This window comes from Cryptomeria japonica, chromosome 6 (genome assembly GCF_030272615.1).
Source record: "Cryptomeria japonica chromosome 6, Sugi_1.0, whole genome shotgun sequence".
NCBI lineage: Eukaryota > Viridiplantae > Streptophyta > Pinopsida > Cupressales > Cupressaceae > Cryptomeria > Cryptomeria japonica.
In genome coordinates, this window is record NC_081410.1 from 682,493,989 (window position 1) to 682,508,056 (window position 14,068).

Sequence of the window (14,068 nt, forward strand, 5' to 3'; positions counted from 1 at the left end):
TCATTAGCTTTTTCTACACATGACACATGTCATTCATCTCTTAATTCCTACACTACCTACCTCTTTCATTATTTTATTATTTCTTCTACCTACCCTCTAATCCTAGCCGACCTCCTTTTTACACCTCTCAATCTTATCCCTCTATTTCATATTGTGTCTTCTATTTAAGGAGATGCTTCCTTCATTATCAAACCCTAATCAATCATCCTAATGATCATTTTGGCTACACTACGATCCTACTTGCAACCACATTCCATTCTTTGTTGAGCTCTTGTGCACATAAAATCTGAGAGCAAATATATCAAGCAAGATCAATGGAGATAGGAAGAATGGAGATTCAAAACCCTATTGGACATGTGATGGTATCATTTTTGTGATTTTGTTTTATTTACATTGTCTTAGGTAATCTTCATATGTTATGGTGGATCTTTGTTGTTGTTAGGCTAGGGTTTTTGTGGTTGGATTCATTTAGCCTTTCAATTCTGTTATTATTGTATCCATTTTCACCATATACAGAACTCTTTGGAAGTCCACTCTGTTAGAAGCTTTGTCCGGTTAAAGACATTACAAAAGGTTATGGTAGGAACCAATCGTGTTAGAGATCACTCGGTTAAGGGATAGCTACAATACCCGGTTAAGGGTTAAACCCTGTTAAGGGTACCTTGTTAGAGGATTTCAAGAACTCAATAGCTAAAGGATTTCTAGAGCTCTCTAGCTTTCCAGATCTCAATAACTTTGAGTTACCCTGTTAAGGGATTTACAACAAGCCAGTTAAGGCTACCCTATTAGGGGATTTTCCAATTGTTGAGGTGGTTAGAGATCAATAGGTACTACAATGATCTGGTAACAACACTCAATGCCAATGCAGATCCACTTAAGCTCCTCTTCACCTTTTGCACTTACACTCTGCAGCTATCACTTCTCTCCTCTGGTCTGGCAAGTATCTCGTATCCCTTCTCTTGGATACTGACACACAACTTTTGCCAACAACCTCTGAAAGAATCACAACATCAACCTTATAGGACAATAGACAGGTCGGTAGCATAAACCCTAAACCCTAGACCTGTTAGGTTAAGGAATTCAAACAGTTCAATCCTAATCGTTGATCATACTGTATTAAATGCAACAGATCTTGAATAAATCTCAAGACATTCTCCATCGTTCATTATCCATCGATTTCATGGCGGCTGATAATCCATCACGCGTTTTCACCGTTTACAAACTTCGCACATTCCCGAGGTAGATAGGGATAGTCTTCTTCATGCAAGATCCTTCACGCGCACAAGGCTAACGTGGCAACATGATCTGTTCTTTGTTATACTGCTTACTCATTACACAAATATCACTGATTGAGCCATATAGGCTTGAAGCACTTCAACTGGAAACCCTGAAGTTGAGACTACCAACCGGTAGTCATACAATGCTTCCATGTGCTGGTTCCCATAACCATATGTCAGTTCATCTTGAACAAGCACACCACTTCACTTTGGCACAAATGTTGGTTCATAGTGTTATATCGGTTCTCACATATGCTGGTTCATACCTCTTTAACATATTGACATCAATGACAACATACAATGTCATTATGTCCACATACTGGTTCACATAACGCCAACAACTAGTGCTAAAAGCTGAGAGCTACACTCATTTGGGACTTGGAGAGGGGAGAAACAAGGGAGAAGCATCAAAAGGCATCATGGAAGCATCTTAGGGAGGCTCTTCTCCTTTCTTTTGTTTTGTTAAACTTCTTTAATGCTTTTTTGAAATCTCTTTTGATATGTTTGGAATGGTTTTTAGTTGTTTGTTTTGGTTTTATGGTTGAAACTAACTTATTAACATTGAACATTGTTGTTGCGTTGTCCCCATTTCCATGACATCACAAACATTACAACAAACACAAAAAAAAAGGAAGTATAAGGGTGTATGTTACAAAAGAAAATCCATTTGACCACTTGAATCTTGCCGGCTATGGATAGAAACTTGTTTTCCAAAAAAACAACTTAATTTTTAATTTATTAAGAAACCATTTCCACATCTCAGAAAGAGATACACTCAAACCAAAGGGAATGCCTGGGAAATGAGAGATTTGACCATGTTTAATTTGCTTCCATTTTGATGGTATCCAAGAAGGAGCTTTATCAATTGGTGTCATGAGAAATTTAGTTTTATAATGTGCTAATTCAGATCCCGAAACTGGGAAATAAAGATTAATGACATCCATAGCATTCAAAATCTCTTCTTCTAAGTTTTGAAGAAAAAGCATGTAGTCATCAACAAAATGTGAATTCATGACCACTACATTATAAGGAAGAGAGATACCTTTGATTAAGCCCATCTAATTATATTTTTGTAGGAAATAATCAAGTGCATTATTAGCTAAGACATAAAGAAAAGGGGATAAAGGGCAACCTTGTCTAATTGAGCATTCAAGTGGGAAGGTGTTGGATATCTCATTATTAACTATTAGTTGAGAATTTGCATCTTTAAACAACATTTCAACATGTTTACATAACATGGAGCCAAGCACCAAACATTGCAAAATTTTGAGGATAAATCTCCAACACATTCTATCATATGCCTTATCAAAATCCAACTTGATTATGATAGCATTTTAACCTAATTGTTGAGCCCATTCTAAAGTTTCCCATGTGAGAATAAGATTATCAAGAATATATCTCCCTCCAAGGAACCCTATTTACTTATCTTTAACAATAGCTTGAGCCATAGGTTTGATCCTTGTAGCAAGTGCTTTGGCAATAATTTTGTAAGATGTATTAAGCAGGGTAATAGGACGCCATCCAACAATTGTATCTTCATTCTTTCCTTTTTGAATTAATTTGATGAGGTCCCTGTTAATATATGGCCCTAATGAGCCTGACTCCAAAGCTTCTAAATACAACATATAAAAAATGTCTTTATTGAATTGCCCCATTGTTTGATAGAACTCCACGAAAAGTCCATCTATACTTGGGCTTTTATTAGTAGCCATAGAAAAAACAACATGCTCAAGATCCTCAATAGAGTGATGCAATCTAAAAATTGTCTATAATCAACATCCAATTTCTTTGGGATATGATCTTTTATAATATCTTCCAAAACGGTTTGAACTTCATGCCAACGTGAATCTTCTTTAAAAATATTCTCATAATAGTTCTGAAACAAGATTTTAATTTCTTTTTATTTTGTGAAGAAGATCCTTCTTATTTTGAATTGCCCCGTTATACTCATTTTTATGTTTGTGGTTAAGGAAATTAAAGAAATATTTGGAGCCCAGTGTAGTCTAGCTCTGATTTTCCATTTTTTGAATTTGTGCTTCCAAAGAAGCTATAAAAGATTGCAAATTTATGTCATTTGGCTTGATATTCAATAATTTTATGTTATGTTCAAGTTTTCATTTGAGATATATTTTTCCCTATGTTTACGGTGTCATGCCATTCTCCTTCCAAAGGCTCGTAGGAATTTAGTGTATTGTGAAATAGCATAGTGCCACCATTCCCTATAAGAGTCACCCTCTTTAGGCTTGGTGATAGGATTCCAAAGACCCACAAGAGCAGCCACACAAGAAGGATTTTTTAAATACGAAGTATTAAGTTTGTAAGGAAGCCTTGATTCATTATTGGCCTTTACATTTCCAGACATAGTACAAATGATAGGATTTTGGTCTAAGATAGTAGAGGAGTAATCAACTTTAACACAAAGGCCATGTGAGTCTTGGATAACATGGAGATTGGGATAAATATAGATTCTATCTAACCTACTAAGTTTTCTATCCTCCCCAAATATGCAGTTGGACCAAGTAAACTGTTTATTGTCATGGCTAAGAGTTTTGTCGTGGATAGGATCCAAAACACCAATGGAATTTCAACAATAAAGCCATTTATCAAATTCTTCATTACTTAACTTGCTAGGGTTGAGCTAGCTTCTATCATTTTGATGTTCGACCATATTAAAGTCACCTTTTATGACCCAATCAACATTCAAAATATTTTTAGTCATCCAATACCATAATTCACTTTTGTCTTTGGAATAATTTGGAGTGTAAACATAGCATAAAGTATTTGGTTGTCCATTGATAAAAGTAAGGGCCCACACACAACTATGTGATGGGTTCTCACCTTTATCAATAACAAATTTGTTCACTCAAGGAGCAAAATCAATGATAGCCCCTCCCCTACCTTCTATATGCAATGTATGAAGTTCAAAGAGAAATACCTCCACATGTGGAATAGAGAAGAAGAAAGATGAATAACATTAATTTTTACTTCTTGGAGAAACACAATATCTAGTTTCCAAGTGGCTAATGTTTCCTTAAGTCCATATTTGCAATGGGGGAGAGAAATCCCCGTAACATTCCAAGACAAAATTTTGAAATTCATGGCAAAGAGGAAGTGGAAGGATCCTCTTCCTACTTGGCAAGGCATAATAACAGTTGGCTAGAACAATAGACTAATCAATAGAACCCAAATCCTGATTAGTTGGAGGTGGAGATCTTGATCTTTGTCTTTGTAGATGAGCCCTTTCAAGGGAATCTTTATCCATATTCTTAGGAGAAGGGGACCTAGATCTTAACCTCACAGAAGGATTAACTGAGGATGCATTCCTATCCATAGATTTGTGATTAGAATGAGATGAAGGGTGATTTAGCCTTTTTTATGTGACTATACTCTTTTTGATTGTTGTCTTAAATGGTTCTTTTCTTTTCCTTACTATTATCCACTCATCCTCCATAACAACATCTTTGTAAGAAGAGGCAGTGTTCTTAAAAAAATCATTATTATGATCAATGACGTTATCAAAGCTTTGGGCACGTGTTAGGTTACCAGAAGAAGATGAAACTAAATGTCGATTGTTAATATGTTGATTGGGCTGAGTAAAGACTTGAGGCTGAATAGTTTAATTCCTTCTGGCTGGGAAATCTCTTAGTACATGGCCTTATTGTTGGCAATAGAAGCATGCATTAGGTTTTTAAAGATAAACTAGAGGTTGAAAAAACTTGAATCAAGGACCAATAAGCTTATTGTTTTCAAGTAATTGATTGTTTAGGTTGATATCAACACATACCCTTGTGTGTACCCTTAAACTGGAAAATTTATCAGAATTATTCTTGCAACAAATGAACTTACCCAGTTGAGAAACTATTTCTCTTAGAAAGGGTCTAAAGGCTAGGTTTGGAAATGGGAGCTCTACCCACATAGGGTATTAAGATCAAGAATGACCTTCAGGGTGAAAGTCCAATGTCCATGCTTGAAGATAGAAAATCTATCCATATAGTATTCATGTTCCATACTGGAGAACAACCTAAGCATGGTCAACATTTTAAAACTTGCAGGATACATAGCCTTTCCCTAGACCCCTCAAAGATTCAATTACCCAAGTTCCCTTATTCTCGCAATTAAGTTTTGACCACTTGTAAAAATTAGATTCAAGAGGGACACCTCTTTAGAAGAACAAAGTCACTGATCTATGCTAACATTTGGAAATACAATCCACAACATCATCAGGGAGGAGAAATTCTAGGGTTTTACCTGTATTTTCACAATTTTGCTCCTCTATTTGTGAGATATTCATTTGTCCATTTTTTTCTAAAGGTTCTTCAACAATATTTGCAACATTCTCTTCCTCAATCATAGCCACATTTCTATTTTCTCCTACAATAGCTTCTTGAAGTGTCCCAAACTTTAAATGGCTCCCTCTTACTTATTCTTTTAGCCTTATGCCCATGTTAGCAAAGTCAAAAAAACAAAGATTTAGGGCTTCCAAGGTTCCATAAAAATCCTTCATTCTCATTCTTTTCCGTAGCTATGGTAACCATGATGCCAGGGAAAACACTCCTACACTTGCCACAAATGCTTCTAGAAAATGGTTTGTTTCTCCTTGCACCACCCAAAATCTCTTTCCTTAAGATTAGGTTTAACAAAAATCTTGTTTATGTTCTGAATCTTCTCGATTTCTTTTCATTTGTCCAAATTGGCAATAATCTTACAAACCCTAGTAGATACACCTCAAGATCTATTGTCGACAAACATGTGAGACCAACCTTTTATAATTTATTAATTTTAATATTGCATTTATTTAGTTTATCCTATTTTAGTATATATTTGCCCTTTGTATTTATTTTTATTTTGTTTTGGTATTTATTAGTAGGTTTCTTTAATTGTACATGATTTCCCCATTTATATATATGTTTGTTTAATTGAATTTTTTATATTTTTTCCTTTTATTTATTTTTTGAAGATTAATGGGGATCACTTGTTAGTGTAACAGTGAAATGGTTGCATTGTTTATGGTGCAACCAAGGTTCAAATCCCCGCCTGGACCAAAGCGGTATGTTCTTATACTGGTTTGATCCCACCTTGGTAGGATAAATTGATGGCGACTGATCTTGGAGGACGTACAGGTGATCTTGGCGGACGCGTGGATTGACTGACTGTACTTGACCCCTGCTAGACTAGTGTGCTCACGGATCCTGTTCTACATAGGCCTGTGTTGCTCGCGGATCTAGTTTCTCATTGGTGTCTGCTGCTCGTGGACTTTTCTCGAACCCACATGGGTCTTTCATGCCTGGCAGTTCTGTATCAGGCCCTCGCAGGTCTTTCACCTCTATTGGGTCACGGTCCCTGCTGGGCTACCATGCTCGCGGTTCTGTACTGTTGGTCTCAGAGATATAATGTTGAGGAAGGCATCGAGGAGAGATAAGGGTGTAAAAAACGTCGTAAAAACAGAGGATGAGGCCCCTCAAAAATGTGGTCTCACTGGTTCATTGCTTCAGTCAAAAAGCGATTACTTATCACAATTTTTTTTTTTAAGATTCATATTATTTCATATTATATGAAATAATTTTAACTTCAATATTTTAATAATTTTTTCTTTTTTGTATTTATTTTATTTTACTCATTTGTTTTTGGCCTCTTATTTGTGGGTTTTTTTTTTGTTTTTTTCTCTATTTTTTCTAGCTTTCATATATATATATATATATATATATATATATATATATATATATATATATATATATATATTCATCACTTGCTTATTTCTATAATTTTTTTTGTAAACATGCACACTATAGATCATTTCTAATAACCAACTATATTAGAAACTCAAGGGGAAAGCACAATAGGGTGTCGGGAGACTCTCCTCTACAACTAAGCCCGAGAGAGTCGAATAACCAACCAAATGAATTTGACCCCTTGGCCCAGAAGTAATCCAAATCAGTAGGTGGTCTACTTAATTGAGGGAAATGATACTCTTGCATCTCCCCATTATGATTCTTTTCCAATTCTTGATATGATGGCTTTATAAAAATCAAATGAATTATTCAATAATCTTACGATTCTTGATGGATTAAATAAATAAAATTGTCCTTTACTAACAATTGTTGGATTCAACATATAGCATAATAACTACTTAATAAATGTAATATGTTTGCTATATCTTATTGTTTTATATATTTAAATTATTACTTCCTTTTTACTAGATCGGATCTTAGAATGTTGCCTATGTTCGAAGCCTACCACTGCTTCTTTTTCTCTTTTATATCCTCCATGATGAGAAGGGTCATAACTAATAGTCTTTAAAAGCTACCCACCATTGCCCTCACTTGTAATCGATGCCTCTTCATTAGTAGTTGCTACCCTTTCATTTTATCGTTGTAGTTAAAGGTAACAATGCCTTCTTAATCGTTGTTGTTAAGGACAATAAGGGTCACTTCATTTCATAATTTCCACCACTAAGATTAATATCTCTCAAAGAAAATGTTGACCATTTATTGATTAATTCCTTTGCTTTCCTTATATGGGCGATCCATTATAGTTATTATTTTATATTTATATTATCCTTGGTTTCTTATGATGGGGGCCATTATAATCCGCCCTTCTTAATATTGCTTGTCCTTGAGCAATTTAAAATTTGGATGATCAAATATTTTGGCTTCATCTCAAGTGGCATCTTCTATAGGTTGACCCTTCCAATTAACCAGATACTCAAGAATAGTCTTATTCCTTAACTTCTTTTCTCGCATGTCAAGAATGACTTCAGACTCTAAAATTGACTTTCCTTCATCATCAAGTGGGGTTAATTATAAACATGGAGTAACATGTTGTCCCAATAACTTCTTAAGGCAATACACATGGAAGACATCATGCATTCTTCTATTTTTGACAATTATAATTCATAAGCCACCTTGTATGGCCCATAGAATCTAGGTTTAAGCTTCTCAACTCCACTTACCTTGATTGATGACTGATTATAGGGTTGCAAAATTAGAAAAACCAAGTCCCCAATTTTGGATGTCCTTTCATTCCTTCTTCAATCAATATTGATTTTGTGCTTTGTGTAGATTATCTTTAAGTGTATCCATAATGTACATTTTGTTGCACAAAGTCTTTGGCCCTTGGTATAGGACTTCCCAAGAGGATCAAATTTCTATATGAAGTTGCCTCATACCCTACAAGGTCTTGAAGGGACCCATTACCATTGACATATGATGTGTGGTGTTATAACAATATTTCTAAAGGTGTAACCACTTTATTTGTGCATTTTGTTGTCTTGTAACATAGTTTCTTAGGAATTCTTCTAACTATTTATTGATAATTTCTATCTACCCATCAATTCGTGGATGGTAAATTGTACTTGGTGTGACATCTATTCTTGCTAGTTAAAAAAGTTCTTGCCAAAACAAGCCAAAGAATTGGTTGTCTTTGTCATTGATAATGTTTCCAGGTGAACCATGTAATTTGAAAATCTTATTGAAGAAAACATTGATTATCTGGGGAGCTCTATAGTCTATGGATATTGCAATGAAATGTGCATACTTTAGAAGGTGGTCCACTACAACGTATATACACTATTTTCCTTTCACTTTGGGAAACCCTGTTATGAAATTAATGGAAATACTTTCCCATTTTTTGTTAGGTATGGGTGGGGGTTAAAGGAGGCTCACTGGATAGGTTTGTTTTTCCTTATTCTTTTGGCACATCATGCATTCTTGAACATGTTTTAGGATGTCTTTCTTCAAACCTTTCCAAGAATATTTCTCTCTTTCTTTCTTAAAGGTTTTATAATATCCTTAGTGTCTAGCTAAGGGGTTGTCATGTTATTTTCTAATGATTTTCTCTTTTATCTTTGAGCATGGTACAAGATATATCCTATCTCTATATAGAATGAATTCTTCCACCACTTTATATTCCTCATTTTATAGATTTTCTTCTAGGATGTCATTTACGTATGGATCTTTGGTGTATTCAACAATAATCGAGTTCTTCCAAAATGTGGAAATGTTTATTATGGAGCATAAGTAGGGTTTGTAGGATAGAACATCAATTAAAATGTTGGTCTTACCTATAGATAGGAAAATGGAATGCATCAAAGCAATGTTAAACTAGCTCAACCACAAAAACTAGATTGCAATGATAAGAAATCCTAAAAACATTCAATAAAGGCATGAAGATGAAATACTAAAATAAAATGCAAACCAAAGTAGGTATCTCCTTCATTGTTCCTCCATTGTCCTTCTTTCTCCTTCAAATTACTTTGTTTGTGGATGTCACCTACAAGTGCAAAATGCAAGTATGAAAGCAAGCAAGATTAACAAGATGAAAATTGTAGCATAAGGATACTAGAAGCGTGGTTTTTCTCTCTTTTGATTGAAGAAACTCATCCAATTTATAGACAAATTGGAGAGAGGACAAGATTAGCATGAAATTGATTCGAACGGAAATTCAAATCATGAATGGCAAAATTATGACAAATTATGACAAGATTGACATGCAAGATTGATTGATTGACAAAATTATGACAAGATTAAAATGTCATTCCCATGACAAAAGGGAAGAGAGAAAATAGCCTCCATGATTGCAACAAATGGAAGCATAAACATAGGAGAAAATTAGGGGAAAAATTAGAAAAATTGAAGAAAATAGGAGAAATAGAAATTAGGAATTAGGAGAAATTAGTAAATTGGAAAATTGAGGAAAAAGATGAAATAGAAATTAGGTGAATTAATTAATAGGTTTTCATCCATTAATTAATTCATGAAAAAGAGCTAGGACTAAATAAATAGATTTATTTAACCCACCAAGAAGAAGAAAAGGATTTAATGATCAAATCATAAAACCCTAGAAATAAGAGGACAAGGAATTAGGTCAAGACAACAAGAAATTAATGTCGATTCGATCATGATTTTGATTAACAAAGGACCAATGCTGATAAATGATTGAGATTGATTGACAAATTGATGAAGATTGATAAAGAGATCAAATTGATAGGCGCCAATTGACGAGGAACAATGACTAATTGATCCAAATTGACATGATTGAAAAGGACAACGATCGATGACAAATCCATCACAAAATGACAAGATTGACCAGGACAAGGATCGATGACGAATTGATTGCAAAATGACAAGATTGACAAGGACGAGGATCGATGACAAATCGATCGCAAAATGACGAGATTGACAAGGACAAGGATTGATGACGAATCGATCGCAAAATGACAAGATTGACAAGGACAAGGATTGATGACAAATCGATCGCAAAATGACAAGATTGACAAGGACAAGGATCGACCAAAATCATGACTGGAGATTGTTATCGACAAGACCAAATTCGAAAGCGAGAAAAATGAGGAATGTAGAAGAAGGACTCGATGCTCGCAAATGATAAAGACCAAGCGCGCAACATAGAAGAAATGTTAATGCGACACAAGAACCCTAAAATAAGGCAATGCGCAAATGTTAAAGTATGACTCCACAAGCCTTGACCATTTTTAGACGTCTACATTACCCTTTCATGTTTTCTATGTCAAAATTATAAGCTTGTAACTTGTTGACCCATTTTTGTTGACATTTGTTTAATTTCTTTTGATCTAGGAAAAACCTTTGGTTGTGGTCAGTTTTTGTAATTAAATTTTTACAAACTAAGTAGTGTCTAAATTTGGCTAGTGCATGCATAATGGCTACCATTTATTTGTCATAAATTGAGTAATTATTTTTTCCTTCTATATGTTTGTGACTTTCAAATGCAATTGAGTGTTTATTTTGCATGATAATTGCTCCAATGCCTTCTCTAGAAGCATCGAACTCTAACTTGAAGGGTAATGCAAAGTCAGTAATGACTAGGATGGAACATGAACCCATGACCTCTTTAAGTCTTTCAAAATATTGTTGGGCTTGGTTGTTCCATGCAAAGGCTCCCTTTTTAGTTAAGTTAGTGAGTGGAGCAATAATTTTAGAAAAAACCTTTGGCAAACCTTTGGTAGTAGCTAAATAAACCAAAGAATCCTCTTATATACATTAAGGTTCTTGGTTTCAACCATTCCCTTATAGATTTTATCTTTTCCTCATCATAGTTACCCCCTGTACATTGATTTTATATCCTAGATTTAGGATTTTTTTAATCCAAATTCACATTTGAAGAATTTATCATATAGTGATTCTTGTTCAAGAATTTCTAGGACTCATCAATATGATTAAGGTGTTCTTCCTGTGTTTTATTGTAGAAAAGAAATGTCATCAAAGAATACTAATAGGATCTTGCTTAGTTGTTTCCTAAATAAGCCATTCATTCATGATTGGAGTATTATGGGGGTGTTGGTTAAACCAAAAGGTAGGACCAGGAATTCAAACAATCCATAGTGACATCTAAAGGTGGTCTTGGGAATATCTTCTTTCCTCATTCTACTTTGGCAATAACCAAATAGTAAGTCAATCATAGAAAAGTATTTTGCTCCACAAAGATCATCAATTAGTTTATCAACTCTAGGAATAGGTAAAGGTTTTTTATAGTCTTCTTTTTAACTAGAACCATGAAGGAGGCAAAAGGAATAAAACTGGGTTGAATGTATTCCATTTTGAGAAGTTCCTTAATGGATATTTGTATTTCTTCTTTAAAATTTTGGGGGTGCCTACAAGATGTAGTGATTACAAGTTTATCCCATTCTTCAAGTTTTATGGTGTATTCAAAGCCTCTTTTAGTTTCCAGTGGGATGTTTCCAAAAACCTTTTTATGTTTCTTTAGGATGGGGTGGGTGTCAACATGTATGGCATTGCCTTTGGAGGAAGACTTGTCAAGTATCATGCATTGCTCAGGCCATTCCACCTATCCATGTCTAAAGTTTTTTTTCATCCTTTTGGATGGAATTACTCTTGGCAACCCTTCAAATAGTCCATGTGATAACACTTCTTGTCTATTATGTTAAAAACAAAGTTTCATTTTTTGAAAGTCCATGTATAAATTTCCTAGAGACAGCAACCATTGGATGCCCAAGATTACATTTGTGTTCACCATGTTTACAATGTAGAAGTCTTCTTTGATTGGGTACCTTCCCAAGGTGATGCTTAGTTGTGGAATATTTCTTGTGCATAGGGTAGTGAACCCATCAACCATGACTACCTTAAAGCCCTTAAAATCTACTATTTCCAAAGTCATTGTTGTAACCAAACCTTTGTCGATAAAGTTGTGTGTTACCCCACTATCCACAAGGTCAATTACCTTTTATCCCTTTAGAACACTACAAATTCAAAAAGGGTGGTTCTTGGATACTTTTGAGATTGCAACTAAGGTTCCATAGTCTTCCTCATCACACCTTCTTCTTTTGCTTGGATTTTCCTTTTCTTCTTCTTCTTCCCATACTTCTTTGTTGGCTAATGCCTCTATGTTGAGTACTTGACCTCTTTTATCAACAATCATGACCTGGTTCCCACTTTTCCTTACATTAGTAACATAATTTTTTCTTTCAAATCTCTCCTTGACCACATTTATGTCCATGCACCCATTTTTCCTTACACCGGAAACATAATTTTTTCTTTCAAAGATCTTCTCGATCACATTTATGTCCATGTGTCCTTACCATGCAAGACATACTTTATATCATAAAGGCTCCTAAGTCCTAACTCCTCATAATCTAATACATTAAGATTCACTAAATAATTAGTATAATGAAAGTTATGTACAATATTGTCCAACATACCATGGTCTAAAGCTTTATCTTATAACCTTATCCTTTACAATAACACCTACTCTAACCATAATTGAACTCTAAGTTATCCTTAACATTAGTTGTTATCTAATTAAACTATAACCCTAATTGAATCTTAAAGCTAACCCTAGTTGAAGGCTAACTAAACTATAACCCTTATGTAGGTATATTACAAATATATTAAATAACAAAGTTATTTTTTAAATGTAAAATTACAAACATTCAAGATATACCATGATACAAAATGCATATAATTTTAATTTTCAACATTTTGAATAATTACTGTAAAGTTGATAAATACCATGGCTAACCCTGTGTAAGTAATCAGTCCGAGCCTAATTAAATTGTAATAATTCATTCTACCCAACACTATTTGAAAACTACATTGAAAATTCAGCATTGGATAATTGTTACAAAAAAAACATAATTGTATCATATGTACCTAACCCTACACAAAATGATATTACAACAAAAAATACTACTATTTATTATACTAGTATGTTAATATAATTAATACTATCATATCGATATATAATATATTACACATATTATATATTTAATAAAATATATAAATTTTTTTTTGTTTAACCTATATATCTATTAATAATATCAATGTACAAATCTTGTAATAAAAATAATATAAAAATTAAAATAATAATAATAATTTTTTTCATATTAAGTATTAGGTTTGATGCTTGGACTTAGAGTTACAATAACATAATAATAAAATGGTAAAATGTAATAATATAATAATATATTAATAAAATGTACTATAAAAATAAAACTATATTATCATAATATTATATTATTTATCATATTTTTTTATAATATCAAATGATTATATTATAATAGTAATATATTAAAAATAGTTCAAACTCTAAATTGTAAACAATAAATAGTCAACTCTACCCTTAATTGAACTGTAAGTCTCAACATAATTCTAATTGAACCTTTATTAAACTCTAAATGTATTTGAACTATGGTCCTAACTCTATACTTAACCAACCCTAACACAAATCTCACCTTAACTCTTACCTATCCAAAATAAAACCCTTAACCTAACCCTAATAATTTCTAAAGGCCAACCCTTCCA